The following is a 12616-nucleotide window of genomic DNA, read 5'->3' as shown; positions in this document are numbered from 1 at the left end:
AGTGCCCTCAGGCCTAGGATTACTACTTTCTTCAAGAGGTGAACAGATAGTGGCCTACTATAACAGGTCTTCTAACCTATTTAGTCCTACTTGCACTTAGTCCTCATTACTAACATTCTCCACACAACAGCCTGAAGGAAATTCCAAGAAGGTTATCAGATCTCTCCAATCTCCAAAGTCCTTCAACAGATTCCTATTGTGCCCAAGACAATCTAGATCTTAAACATGGACCTTTTAAGGACCTGTACACTATGACTGATACTTACCTACTTTTCCAACTTCATCTGTTACTCTATGCATTCTTGGTGACTATTCTCCAGTAGCATTTCTTGCTCTGAGGCCAAGATTTCCCCCCCAATACCTGTGCTTTCATGTAAGATAATCTACTTCCAGACCTCAATTAAAACATCAGTTCCTTTAAGGTCTCTTCGCTAGCAGCACCCTCCCACCTCCATATTCTAAATTTGGTTCCCTTAAATATCATCTCACTCTGTTCTTTTCCTTCAAGGATCTAAACTGTGAAAGTGCTATTCACTTTATTTCTCCCCTCAATGGTCTACAATATTCAAGAGGGCAGGAGACAGTATGTTTTGCTCTTCTGTATGTGCCCAAGTCTAATGGTGATTTTCAGAATAAGCACTCAAATGTTTAACGAACATCTCTAACTTGAAACCTGGGAGTCATGCCAAATCCCTCACTCTTCCTATCACAGCCACCACCAAATCCTCCTAAATTTACCCCCTTCTAATCCCAATACCACTGCTTTTGTCCAGGCCAGGTCATTATTCTTCCTTCTATTTTAGTATCTTCCTTATTTATCACCTACTCCAATCTTATTCTCCTCTATGCCATTTCCACACTGCTATCAGATGACATTTCTAAAAATGAAAATCTGATGTCACTCCCCAGTTTAGAATCTTTCAATAGTTCACCACTGGTTTCTGGATAAAATACAAACTTCTTAGCATGGCATTAAAATTTTTATAATCTGGCCTTAACTCTCTAAGATTCAGTTCAGCTCCCTTTCTCTTAAAAGCATTTCCTGACCTCTTAAAAGAGTCAATTAGGTACCCACCTTTGCATGGCTCTAGCCTCTGTGCCCACCTCTATCACATGGTGACATTATCTCATCCATGTCTCCCTCACAAGGCTATGAGTCCCTGAAGAACTATTATACCTTTTTGCATCCCCAAAACCAGAAGAACATGACCCATAAAATAATGGATTTGTAAAATTAAGAAATTAAGCTGAACCTATAGTGAACAACAGCCACACAATGACAGTAATAGAAACAGAGAGGTAGAAACAGCTTTCATACAAAAGAGGGTATCAGTAAAACTTGGACCTATAAAAGAAAATTTTCCATCCCTCTTCCAGATAACCTCAGGACATTTTACTTAACTTTCTCCCATTCTGTTTTCCTTAACTTTCTCCCATTCTGTTTTCCTTTGAGGTTGCCTTCAGTGTTCACTTTAGATTTTACTTTCAGAATGAGTAAGGAAAGGGGTCAAGAATGTGATTTACCCTAGTACCCACAGAACTAAATATACCTTTAAAAATCACTCTACTTCTCCTCCCTGCCCCATTCCAGCTCAAAATCTATTAAAGCAACTCTAAAGTGAGTTATCAAAATATTCCACTGTTGTCAGTAAAATACTACAGGTTGCTAATATTCTCAACTCCTTGGCTATCCACATCCTTATTAATCTCTGCATATTTCTTGTGAATAGACGAGATTCATTCTTTCTTATTACCCTTGGGAACACAGTGGATTCCCCAATACCTAGCTGGGCCACAAGTCATCACTGAAAAAGAGATCACTCCTAGATCTTTCCTGATTTGGACACAGAGATTATACAGATTTTCCTGCTTTCTGAGGAAAGTATTTATCTTTTTATTTTTAAAAAAAACCTTCCAGTGAGATAGCATTTCAGTATCACAGCATGCTTCTTGTGCTTTGATTCACGTTAAATTTTAATGATAAAAAACAGTCTAAACAGAATACAATCCAAAATTGTTGTCACAGACCCAAGGAAGATTACTCTAAATGACAGAAAATTTTTGCTGACTTGCAATAAGCTAAGAAAAAGTACCACCTAATATGTCTGTCTTGTTGCTAATCATTAAAACAAGTCGTCTTCATTCTAAAGTATATGCGAACTTCAGCTGCTCTTTCCATATATGAAAAACTCTCAGCAAGTCCCAGTTTGACACTCATAATTCCATTAGTTTACAAAACCCTGAAGTGGTCTCCCTTAGGAAACATCGCGAGATACGCACAAAAGCCTTAACCCAAACATTTCCAGGTAGAAGCGATCACCTACACCACATCAACTAAACTTAAACCAGTGTATTTCCTAGTCTCTCCAATGAAACCAAGTGGACCTCACACCTCTTACCATCACCCAGGAAGGGTGTGCATCTGTTCCGAAGGCCCCCCTGGCTCCAGGTCATCCTGGCTGCTGCTGCTCCAGGCTGGGCATCCATGTTGCTGCAGCTTGTGGTTTGTGAGGGGTAGTGTACAGGAAAAGCAGGATGGGATTTCAAGGGAAACAGGAGGGAGATGGCTTTCTGGGAAAATGCCATCACCAACTTAGGTGTTAAGTAGTACCACACACATTTTATTGCAGCACAGTTTAAAAATTTAACAAATGAAAGATTAAAAATAAAAAAAACAAAAATAAAAAAATTAAAAATACAGACGACGTCCAGAGATGCTCTAAAACAGTTAAGTTAAAGATCAGGAAAAATAAGGTCACAGACTTAACAGCCAGTAAAATTCTTTCGAGCGTGGGGAAGGGGATGAGGGTGGGGAGGGGAGGGGAGGGGAGGGGAGGGGAGGGGAGGGGAGGGGAGGGTGGGGGGGGGGTTGGGAGAGAAAAGGTTTATGCGATCAATCCACTTAAAAATGCTAATGCCTTCACTTTCTCTCCCAAGATGCAAAACTCCAAAGTCAATCAGGAGGCCGGAGAAATTCTTATGAACATTCAGAAAAACTCGATTTTAATCCGGTTAAAAATCATCAGTGTCATTATCATCATCATCATCACCATCATTAAGTATAATAATAAATAATAATAGTAACTAGTAACAACAATAAAAAGGAAATCAGCGGAAAGTCAGGAAAAATGTAAAAAAAAAATTGGAATAACTTACTGTAGCTGAAGATCAAAAAAATCTCACTGTAAAAAAACAAAAATAAAAATAGCCCAGATTAGAAAAACGGGAGGTGCAAAAATGTCAAGTCAGTAAAGTTCATTTCTTTTCTCTTTCCAAAAGCAGTTTCCACAAAAACCGCAAGGGTAAAGTTCTCAGTAGCAGACAAGCAAAGCCCTTTCCACATCATCAATCAAACTTAAAAATACACGAGGAAGTTGAGAGGTCAGTTTATGAGAGGCTAAAAGGCTCCTCCTCCTCCTACCCAACTGCTGCAGAAAAAATAGAAATAGAAATTTAAAAATTACATCTTAAATCCAAGTCCCGTTTTTGGAAACAATTAAAAAAAAAACACCTGTAAATTTGCCGTAGTGCACACCAAGTTGCATCATTATGTTTAAAATGTCTTTATAAAATCAGTTTTGGAATGGGAATGTGTGTGTTCTGGAAGGGTGGGGAAGGGAGGTTAAAAATCAAAGCTGAGTTCCAGTGAGTAGGGATGGGGTTCGCCTTGCTGCCCTGTGAAAGGAGAAGGGACAGATTGAGTCAGAGTTCCTCAGAAATGTTGTGCCCTAAACCCCCAAGACAGAAACATCTGTCCATTGCATCTAACACATTTTGGTAAAGCATACATCCCACTGGGATGGGGAGAGCTTCTATAGAATCATCGCCTCTACCAGTGACTGTCCTCACAATTCTTCAATGTCAGCAGGTGCCTAAAGTTGACTAAATATGCACCTGTATTCCCTTAAGGGTCTCAAAAAAAGGTCCACATTCGAACATTCAATCTGATAATCAGCAGTTTGGGCAAAGAAAATATAGAAAAACCATGTCAGCAGAGGAAGAAGTGAGCAAATGTCAAATATCAAGGTTATGAAGCAGATTCATGGGTTTTAAGTCCATGTAGCTTTTACTATGATACAAACTGAAGGGGAATGGTCTACCCTGAAGATACACACTAGAAATAACATCTAGTTTCAAAACCAATAAGTGGTCAAACCAAAAGACCTGACAGAACCTATCAGGGGGAAAGATGATTTAAATAAGGAGCACATTAACACCCTCAATAACAGAATGAAAAAAAAATCAAATGAAGGAAAAAAGATTATTATGGCTACTGAATATTTAATGTCATAAAACAGATGAAAAGTAAATTATGGTCCTTAAAGAATTTATTTCTGTGGTCCCACTGTTTATAAACTAGAACATACAGCTAATTCCAAGATAGGAATTCTAAGAATCTGATACATAATACCACCACGACAGACTGGGTGTTTCATCAGCTACAAGATTTGCAATTAGATTGCAGGTCTTTGACCAAGTAAGAATGATCATACCTGCATTTCAATATCCAGTCATGAGATTTTAGTCTCCTTTTCAAATGTCAGTAAACTAAAAAATTTTAAGCTGTGCTTTTAAAAAGTGTTGCTCGAGTCAATTACGTATGAATTTTGACAGCAACAGGTACTGTAACTCTAAAATTATAACTGTAAATTTTTAAGTAGTAGCAGACCAGTTTAGGCCTGACATGTAAGTTACTTTTATGCTTAGACTGATGTGTTAAATTGTACAAAATGTTAAACTAAATGTACATAGAAAATGTACAGTATTTGAATGTTATCTCCTCTGAGTAACTGTTAGGGATGTTCAGTTATGGTGAAACATTCAATTTTCGTCTTTGGAGTCACAGCCTGAACCTGGTACTCAAAAATTTCAGGATATGTTATGTAACTGTGACTCATCTACAAACAAATCCTTTGCACCAGTGTTACAAGACATAAGCTTAAAAAGCAGCAACTGGGCTTCCCTGGTGGCACAGTGGTTGAGAGTCCGCCTGTCGATGCAGGGGACACGGGTTCGTGCCCAGGTTCGGGAGGATCCCACATGCTGTGGAGCGGCTGGGCCCGTGAGCCATGGCCGCTGGGCCTGCGCATCCGGAGTCTGTGCTCCGCAACGGGAGAAGCCACAACAGTGAGAGGCCCGCATACCGCAAAAAAAAAAGAAAAAAAAAAAAAAGAAAAAAAAAAAAAAGAAAAAAAAAAGCAGCAACTAATGTGAAAACATTTACATCTTTCAAAATCAAGAAGCAGTCTCCCAAGATGTTAAGGTGATGAGCTACCACTCATAAAAGTGACCAACTAACTTTAGCACCTAACTGTAATCTTAGTAATTAACAGTATACCTAGTTTATACTTTGTCAAATCCCTGGGAGATTTGGATCCTTCTTCTAAAGGGGTATTCTCAAAGTAAGGGCTGCCAACCAGCATCACGTGGCACTTATTAGAAATGCAAATTAGCAGGGCCTACCCCAGGCTTACTTAATTAGAAAGTGGTGGTGGAGAGCTCAGCAATCTGTTTTAACCAGCCCCCTGGCTGATTCTAATGTCTGCTCATGTTTAAGAACTACTGTGTGGAGTTTAATAAGGAATCTCTATCCTCTAGTTAAGATCGATATAAAATAAATACGAGAACATTATAACATATCATAGTAAATGCTATATTATACTGTAAAACCCTATAGTAATCCTTTTCCCCTTTATAAACCCCAGATTTCCAATATCTAAGAGAACACATGCAGTTGTCACCGAAGTCAGTTCTCTAGTAAATCTATTATGTACAAAACCTTAAACTTCCCTAATCCCAATGAGAATGAATGAGTACATATTAAGTATGACCACATAATGCTCCTCAAAGATAACTAATAAAATTACTTGAAGACAGATATTGTTAAGGCAGTTACCAGTAATAACTAATATACAAAAACTACTGTCAATAATAAAACTGTTTCTGTACACTTTTTAGCATTCTGGCAACAAATGACCTGAGTTACAGAAAGTAGAAATTAATACAGGTAAGATGTATAAGCCCCCTTATAAGTATAAAACTGCATTCCAGAAAGTTTAACTGATTTGCCCGTCAGGTAATAATCAACAGGGCGGGAAAAATCCAGTTCTCTTAACTCCTAGGGCAAGGTTCTTTCAACCGTCACATTCACCACTTAAATCTCACACATTCACCAGTTAATATAATCAATCTTTAAGATTAGAATTACTAGCTGTTTTGGAGTTAATTCCTTGTCTGTTTCTAACAGCAATTCCATCCAAAACAAGGTCCAACGCTATGTGAAACCCTCTAGAGACGTAATCACAAATAATAAGGTGTGTTTACAAAGGAACAGCAAACACCACCAGGCCTTCCCCAGGCATGAGCATGGGAAACAGAAAAAGGTCAGAAGACCTGTAACTTACTCAACCTTCTTAAATCCTTCCTCTCCAACCAACACGTAAATGTTACTTATGCCTATCTATTTGAAATCAAATCTAGAATTGTTTCAGATATTAATTTTGTGGCCAAATCATTCCAGATGAGTATTAAATTAAAGGAAGTGTTACCTTGGTACATGCTGATCCTAAGGAATCCATATTTCTAACATCTCAAGGCAAGAAAAGTGCCCTTCAGTTAATTTCAATTCCCATCAATAGTTGTTCTTAACTACTAATTTCTTACATTTCTCATTATTTGCCAACAATACATTAGGTGTATGGTTTCCTAAATTAACCAGTCACTGCCCTTATCTCACTTCTAACAGTTCTGCACTTAACTTTAGCTTTAAGTCCATGTAATAATAATATTTAGGCTTTTTTTTTTTTTTAAAGGCAATGCTTTTGATCCCTATTACAGTATCTACATGGTGAGGGGTCAACAAATGCATAGCTATGTAGAATAAGAGTACTTTTAGTTTGTATCAAACACGTTTCCTACGGCGTGAATTTACCCCCCAGTATTGGTTTAAACTGTACTTAATATTACTTTTTGTGACAGTAACACATTATGAAAAATAAAATCAACTAAATCTTAGACAAGGGTTAAAAAAAGCGATTTCTTGGATAAGTCAATGTGATACTACTTATAAACCTATGTAATTTCTACGAACTTAGCAAAAAACTTTAGTAAGTTTCAGGACCTAGTAAGTAGTAAGCACTGTAATACTTGCTTAAAAAAAGCATATAGTTATGCATTTTTGCCAAAGTTGGGATGGTCTGGAAAATTAATGCCAGAGTATCCTGAAAGTCAAACTTTATCATCTTAGGACGTTACATTAATAATAAACGCAATTCTCGTAATTTAACATTTTCCCAAGATAATTTGGGAATTTCTAGTTACCGCTAGTGTTGTTGTAATTAGGTTCTTGTAAAGATTCAAATATAGTAATTTTAATACCTACTATTCCAATAGGTAAAGCCACTTGACTTAAGTTGGTGGCCAAATTCCTTACTAGTTCTGCTACTGATTTAATATGACCCTGGCAATCAACTTTCACGCCTCGGTTCCTGTCTGAGAAAGATAGTAATACCTACCTCAAGCAAGTTCCACTAACTTATATATTTCAAGTGATTTGTAACCTGCAGATAAAAAGCCACCTTTAATTATTACTGTTAATACGTAAATGAGATTACAATTTAAAAAATAAAATTGAAAATAACCATTTCGGGGTCCATCATTTCTTCAGAAAGCAGTAAAATAAAATAATCAGTAAAATATTAAATCTATTGTTATAATATTTACTATTCTTAAACCCTGAGGTGCCCTCCAGAATTTAGAAGCTTGCGTTACAATAAATATCTGCTTGATAACCCTCCCCCACCCCCCGCTCAATACTGAAATTTAACAGGAGGCATTGAACTACATTAATGAGCATCTCGATCGTCCCTTTCGTCATCTCTCTTAGAAGTCTTCATGGTCATAGAAAATAAAAGGACAGCATACGTTAACGCAGGAGAGCGAAAAAGAAAAGGGCCATTTTCCCTGCCGATTGTGGCCTAGAGGACACTAGGTTAAAAATCTACGCAAGGGCTGAGGCCTATAAAACTCTCGCGCGTGTTAAGACCTAATCCCCCAAAGCAAATAAAATAAATGGGGGCCTACGTACTTTACCGAGGGAAGGGTTCCCTCGTCTTCTCTCCTACACCCCCCTCGCGTTCCCCGAGAAACCCAGCGCCTCCCCAGCTTCCGCCCCTCCACTTACCAGGAGGGGGAAGGGAGAAGAGATTCGATTCTGAATCTCCTACTCCCGAGTTCTACGCGGAGAAGCCGACTGCTGCTCGAGGTCCGCAACACGGTCGCAACCGCTCAGCCTTCGCCTCTTCACAAAATGGCCCCCGCGTCTCCTCTGCCGCCGAGGCGAAGGCCTAACCCCCGCCCCACTTCTGGGAATCCTCCTATTGGCTGCGACTTTTCTCGCTCCCGCTTCTAATTAGACAGTTTTACAGTTCCTCACAATTCTATCCAATCATAATTAGTAGTGGGTTAGACTAACCTAGCGAATTTCCACATGCGTGAGAGAAGCTAGTTTGTAACTGGTCACTTTTCCTGTCATTTATCGCCTGAGAAATGCTTATTGGCCACTGTACCTGACGGAGCGCTGGGTGGAAACTTGCCTTTGTACCGCGCACCGCTTCACATCCGGGTATCCGGAAGGTCTGATTGGCGGCCGCGGGATCCTATCCGTGCTCCTCAGAGAGCCTAGTAGAAGGCCCGCCCGGATCTCGGAATTCCCGCGGCAGAGCGGGGGAAGGGCGGGGAAGGATTGCTGGGTTTTGTTTGCTAGAGGCTGGGAGGATCCGCCCTTTCCCCGGGCATAGGTAAAAGGAAAAGCTCTCTAAGTTAGTTCTCTGTCCTGCGGTGTGGATAAAGAAAACACTTTTCTTAGAGTAGGGAGGGAACTAAAGACCAGAAAACTAACCAGCCCTGCAGTTTTTCCAACCCTAGAGCTCCTTCCTGGACACTTCTCAGCCTGTCAAGCCCTTCTTCAGACAACCCATGTCTCGGCCAAAACAACTGACTTCCTTACCTCTCCACCACAAAAGGTAAAGAAAGTCCAAAATGCTGGCCTGGAATATACTACAGCACCCATCCTCTGGCCCCAAATCATCTCACTAATACCCTACATGTCAACCAAATTGGCTTATCCGGCTAGCTCTCCCCTGCCCGTCCCCGAAATCTGGTCCCTTAATTCCCCTCACCCTGAAATGGCCCGTCCCCCACCTACTGGCGTCGTCTGCACTGCAGTCCCTCTGGTTGTATTATAGCAGCCATGCACGCAATGGAATAGGACCATCTGTGCTAGGAATGAAAGATATTTCTCTTTGTAGTTAGGGCACGCAAGATGCAGAACACTAGAGAATGTGATACCATCTGTATACATTTTAAGGAATATATGCATATGTGAATACAGTTGTATGCATTAGTTTTGAATTAATTCTGAATTTCAGAGAGGTTCACAAGGAAACTTACCTGTCAAAGGAGAAAATTAAGACAATTTAGTAACGAGTTTAATGTCCTTTACTCAAAGGAAAACAATCCATGGTTGGAAGAGTACAGTGACTCACAAGCCATGGAGCACTCCCCCAGGGAGTTTGAGCAAGAGTGAGTTTTATGCAGCATTAGAAGCGGCAAAGGCAATCAGGGCAGGATTGGCTGGGGTTGTGAATATGACCTTATTTAGAAAGATTAAGGAACAAGGAAATAAGTATAGAGCCCAGAAATATGGCGTTTGAGGATTGGCTGACTGGATGTACTGCGTCTCTGGTCAAGCTGAGCCTTTACAGGAACATGAAGTTTCGGTTTGCTGATGTGACACCCCCAGCAGGAGCGACTCCATCTTGGGCCTAGAAATTTATTTTGACATACATTTGGAGAGCAAACCTTATGCCTTTTTCGTTGGTATGCCTTTCTGTACTGTTTTGAGTTATTTGCCATATGCATATATTGCTTTAAGCAGATTTAAAAAGCAAAACCAAAAAGCATGTAAGAAAAAATATACTAAAATGTTAATAGTGGTTCTCTCTTGGTGGGAGAACTACGTGTGCTTTTTTTTTTTTTCACTTCCTTGTGCTTTTCTATATTTTTCAAATTGTCGACTTTGAACAAGTAATCAGAGGGAAAACATCTCCAAGTACTTAAAGCCTCAGCTCAACTGCCACATTGCAATTTATTTAAAACGACCTCATAGCACTGTGGTTAATTTTACACTTGTCTCTTCTCCCCTTCTGGATAGTACGTCTTTTTTTATTTTTATTTTTAATATTTATTTATCTATTTGGCTTCATCAGGCCTTCCTTGTGGCATGAGGGCTCTTCATTGTGCCGTGTGAGCTCTCTAGTTGTGGCACGCGGGCTCAGTAGCTGTGGCACATGGGCTTAGTTGCCCCGTGACATGTGGAATCTTAGTTCCCTGACCAGGGATCGAACCCACATCCCCTGCATTCATTGAAAGGCGGATTCTTAACCACTGGACCACCAGGGAAGTCCCAGTGTGTCTTTCGATTGCAGAGTTTAATTCTTATTTCTCTCTGTACATGTACATTCTTATTTTCTCTCCTACTACATGTCCTAGGACCTTAAACAGAGTGTCTGAAATTCATGTTAAAGTAATTAATCATTAGCTTTTATTTATCAGGGGAAATTGTTCTTTTCCCAGGACAAACAGGTAGACTATCCTTTCTTTATTAAATATTTTATATAGCACTTATTCAGAAGGACCCAGATACTGTGAGGCTTGATTGACATGTAATTCCTGACTTAAGTAAACATAAATAAACACTAGCATGTTTTATTACTCACTGTTCTCATAGAATAAAAATGTCTATAAAATGTTAATGAAAAGTACTTAAATTCATTTTACTGGAAATCAGTTTTACTGCATGATCTTTATCATGACCTGCTTATTAACCAACACTGTATTTGGTGCAAGGGAAGTACTTCAGAGACAGCATTTATGTTTTCAAGGAGTTCACCCCTATGCTAGATGGGGTGGAAGTGGAGGATACCAGAAGAATTAACATCTAGTCCCTCCATCAGGTAGCTTGAATTTACTAAGGATGAGAAAACAAGTGCAAAAGTAGCATAATACAAGGCAGAATGCAAAGCACCATGTTGACGATAAACATTCAGGACTTTCTGGTTTTAAGGCTCTGTAAACTTAGGTGGGTGAAATGGAGTGGAGGAAGTTCCCTTTATCTCTTCTGCTTACTCTAAACACCCTTAAACTTCTAAAGCTGAATGCTTTTATTAGGTGGCTGTGTATGTAGAAAGAAAGCCATGAGCCAGACTCCAGTAATGGAGGGGAAGTAGGGGAAGAGATAAGGAAACAGAAACAGTAACTCCTTACCTTGGGCTAAAGAGAAAAAACAAAACTGTACTTTTGTCTCTAATTCAAGAAGTAATTCTCTTTGAACAAGGCTTTATGTGGCTTAGAGGTATTGCCAGAATAATGTATCCCCTGCAACTTTCCCTCCTCAAAGTTCTAAGCCACCTGTCAAGAGGAAGGAGACGAAAGGAAAAGCAGCAACAGCTATAAATGCCTAATTTGCTTTTTACCTAACTTATTAGCTGAATATTTTCCTCAATATTTATCATCCTACACACCCTCAGCATACCTAATTATCTACCTATTCCATTCAACAAGTCAAATGGACTTTACTAGTACAATCATCATTGCTTCTCTTCCTCTACATCCTTTATCATCCAAGGATATCATAAGCAACTTCACTGGAGAGTGAGGGGTGGTCTCTGATGGATCCAGACAAAGCACTTAATTTAAACTTCACAGAGCTTTCTAATACCCAACGCTACTTTATCCTTCTTTACACTAATTTGGAGACCTTTCTGACTGTTGGCAACCTATCTGCTATAGGCAACCATATTCTACCTGAAAAATGACATGATAAATATATTACACACCCCTTTCAAGAGCCTTACTCTTTGACTGCATCCTGTTTCTCCCACATTGAGTCTGTCCCCCAAGCTGATCCTGCAAACTGCTGTCATGGTAATCATTTGAAAGCGTTCAGCTTTATTGTGTGACTCCCACACTAAAATCCTATAATAACACTCTATTCCAGTCCTCCATTTTCACTGTTTCATTCACAGCTCTTCCCTGACTGGCCCCTCATTACCTATCAGTGTTATCCCTTCCACAAGACCCTATGCCTAGGCAGCCCTTGCTGTCCTCCAACAGACATAGATTCTGCAAAAAAGGTTTAAACACTGATAATAAAATTATTGGTCACTTTGGATATACACCTTCTCAAGTCTTCTAGTGTTTTGTTTTTTCTCTTTATTTTAAAGCTTTCCAAATGGAAATATCCTATGTGCTTTTTTTTCTTTCTTTTTAAAAAAATATTTATTTATTTATTTTGGCTGCACTGGGTCTTAGTTGTGGCACGTGGGATCTTCATTGCAGCCTGTGGGATCTTTTAGTTGCAGCATGCGGACTCCTTAGTTGCAGAATGTGGACTTTTTTAGTTGCAGCACACATGTGGGATCTAGTTCCCCAACCAGGGATCGAACCCTAGGATCCCTGCATTGGGAGCCCGGAGTCTTACCCACTGGACCACCAGGGAAGTCCCGTATTTGCTTTTTTCTGATAATTTGTGGTTATTGTAAAAAACTGAAATACA

The 12616-nt window shown here is 39.5% G+C and overlaps 1 protein-coding gene across 12 annotated transcripts in view; it reads right to left on the bottom strand.

Moving 5' to 3' along the window:
• Positions 1–8331, bottom strand: part of HNRNPC (heterogeneous nuclear ribonucleoprotein C) — a 46664-nt gene extending 38333 nt beyond the window's left edge. Inside the window, exons 1-4 of one of the 12 annotated variants that reach the window (XM_060096514.1) lie at positions 8183–8327; positions 7515–7559; positions 3512–3675; positions 3157–3182 (exon numbers count right to left, since the gene is read on the bottom strand). The gene's annotated coding sequence lies outside the window, so the exon portion shown is untranslated. Of the gene's footprint in view, positions 1–2392; positions 3078–3156; positions 3183–3511; positions 3676–7514; positions 7560–8182 lie in introns of those variants that run through there. The other 11 variants (XM_060096522.1, XM_060096520.1, XM_060096519.1 and 8 more) reach the window with 11 other exon arrangements.
• Positions 8332–12616: the final 4285 nt, after the last annotated feature.

The sequence above is a fragment of the Mesoplodon densirostris genome, chromosome 4 (assembly GCF_025265405.1).
Source record: "Mesoplodon densirostris isolate mMesDen1 chromosome 4, mMesDen1 primary haplotype, whole genome shotgun sequence".
NCBI classification, from domain to species: domain Eukaryota; kingdom Metazoa; phylum Chordata; class Mammalia; order Artiodactyla; family Ziphiidae; genus Mesoplodon; species Mesoplodon densirostris.
This window is presented reverse-complemented; position numbering and strand designations above follow the sequence as displayed.